We start from the raw sequence: 2668 nt of genomic DNA, 5'->3' as shown, positions 1-2668 counted from the left end.
TAGGTCTGAGGAAGTCGTTTCTCAAAACACCATACCGAGAGACAGAGACAATATAGGATAGAGAAGTTAGGAACATGAAGGATGTAATCACCAATTCTGATATATGTTGTTTAAAAAACCTCCAGACAGAGGGCACAGAGAGAATGGGAGAGAGCCAATTATGGTAGAGATAAGAACTAAAAAATTTTCCAGAATTGAAAAAAGACATGAAAAGGAACATATCAAATCCTTAGCAGGAGCTTAAAAGAAGCTCACACATATTCAAACAGTTGTGAAATTTTTAACAATTACAGCAAAGAGAGAGGATCAAGGCACCAGAGGAAAACTCAGTGCAAGTTATTTTTCAGGAGGCTCCTTCAGGGTCTCCTTTCTGACTCAGTCATTCCTTTCATTGGTCTGGCGTTTGCCTACTCAACTTGCCATGTTTACCAGGAGTCTATATAACTTTCTAAATATTTTATAATTCTAGTTTTCATTATGCTTAGGTTCATGTATTTTTACAAATTTAAAATGTTAATTTTCTGCGGCGCCTGGATAGCTCAGTCGGTTGAGCATCCAGCCCTTGATTTCGGCTCAGGTCATGATCTCATGTTCCTGCGATTGAGCCCCATGTAGGGTTCCACACTGAAAGCACAGATCCTGCTTGGAATTCTCTCTCTGCCCCTCCCATGCTCTTGTGATGCATGCTTGTACACACTCTTTCAAATAAGTAAATAAATAAATAAAATTTTAATAAAGATTAATTTTAATTGTCATAATTTATGTTATACTTTTTTAAATGTAATTTTTAACTATATTGTCTTTTTGCCAAAAAGGATCTGTTCTATTTCTGCTTTTCTATGAGTTTCTGTTTGGCATAAACGATAGTAATAAATGGCACCTGATTGTGATAACTACAGCCACTCCAACTCTTGTTTGTTCACTCAATCACAGACGCCAATGGAATATTCTTTGACTGTTTTATTAAACTGATAAGAACAGATACTACACTTGATCTTAGCCATAAGGCTGAGAAGCAATCTTTGACTGTTTTATATACTAGCATATAACATATTATAAAACTACAAATATGTAATCTATTTTAAATTTCAGAAGATGTATAAATATACATAATATATAATAAATATGAAAATGTGAAGCTTTCTTGTTATATTTCCATGAATGTAGCTTTCTAGTTATTTAGCGATATCCATCTACTGGAGATACCAAACAGGAACAGCAAAGAAAGAGGTGATATTCAATCACTGGCTACCCAAAATGGGATTTTTGAGTAATCTTTACGACAATATTCTTAGAAGCCAAGCATTGTAGAGGGAGCAAAATAAACCTCTAACTTTTTCTACTCTTTAAAAATCATCAAGGGCCAGGAAAGGTTGACCTGAGCATCAAATTCCCACGGGTAGACACATGTCCTTTCCATATAGGAAAGTGAAAAATCCCACCTTCTGGAGTAAGAGATCGTGGGAAAAAAGAAAGAAAAGAAAAGAAAAAAGAGATGGGAGGAAGTAAATGGTCAGAATCCGTTTCTCAGGCATCCTCCCATAGAGATTGCCCCCCCCCCCCCCCCATCGCTCCAACTCCAAGTGCTTTTCTATTTCCTATTTGGAACTTCAGGAAGAGATGACCTCACAGAGTTTTATCCTGTATCAAGAAAAAACAAACAAACAAAACATGGAAAGGCTTGGTTTGCTTATGAGGCCTGAGTTAGCCCTCTGAAGGAAGATTCCCTCAATTCCTTAAGTGTATAGAAGAGACCCAGAGGTTCACATGCCAATGGTGTGGACGATGGGGGGTAAGGAAAGTAAATGAGTTGAACCATTGCACCTGTATGGTATTGTTGTGGCAAGTGATGAGGAGACTTGTAAAAAGGATCCCAGTGCTGGAGAGCTGAACCCACGGGCTGAAAACTGAGACGGGTGTGCTGGGTTGCACCAAAGTTTGGCTTAGCAAGCCATGGTGAATATTGACCTACCCATCTAAGACCAAGAAATCATACTTTCATCAATAATACCTGCAAAAGGGAAGCCAGGAATTGGTCCCAACCAGAAGCCTTGTCACAGAGGACCTAGAAATAAAAACAGGACTTATTTATGGATTGTGGATCTTATTTGTGGGTCTTAGGATCTCTCTCCTCTTTGAGATTTGAAGCCCCTCCCTGATGTGCTCAGATGCTATCCTAGAAGAAAGCCAGGGGGATGGAAAGCAAGTGGAAAGATTGAGCATCAACATCCCCAAAGAGACTGAGTTATCTTTAAGAGACTATTTGCTCCCCAGGAGTCTGAGATACCATTAAATGTTGAATTTAAGTTTTTCTTTGGCCCTGCTGGATGAAGGGCGGGGGGCAGAGGGGTGGACTAGGGAAATAGATAGATTTTATAAATTAAATAAATTACTTTTTTATTTGAAAACTATAGTTTTCAGAGGTGCCTGGGTGGCTCAGTCAGTTAAGAGTCTGACTCTTGATTTTGGCTCAGATCATCCTCTCATGGTCACGGGAGGGAGCCCTGCATTGGACTCTGTGCTGGGCATGGAATCTAGTTAAGATTCTCTCTCCTGCACTTGACCTCTGCCCCTCCCCACTCATTCTCTTTCTCTCTCTTTCTCTCTCTCTCAGAAAGGAAGAAAGAAAGAAAGAAAGAAAGAAAGAAAGAAAGAAAGAAAGAAAGAA

The 2668-nt window shown here is 39.1% G+C and overlaps 1 pseudogene; it reads right to left on the bottom strand.

The window, feature by feature from the left end:
* Positions 1-839: 839 nt before the first annotated feature.
* Positions 840-1020, bottom strand: LOC121015212 (uncharacterized; annotated as a pseudogene).
* Between the last annotated feature and the right edge of the window lie 1648 nt (positions 1021-2668).

The sequence above is a fragment of the Herpailurus yagouaroundi genome, unplaced genomic scaffold (genome assembly GCF_014898765.1).
Source record: "Herpailurus yagouaroundi ecotype Mexico unplaced genomic scaffold, PumYag 205, whole genome shotgun sequence".
Classification (NCBI taxonomy): domain Eukaryota; kingdom Metazoa; phylum Chordata; class Mammalia; order Carnivora; family Felidae; genus Herpailurus; species Herpailurus yagouaroundi.
This window is presented reverse-complemented; position numbering and strand designations above follow the sequence as displayed.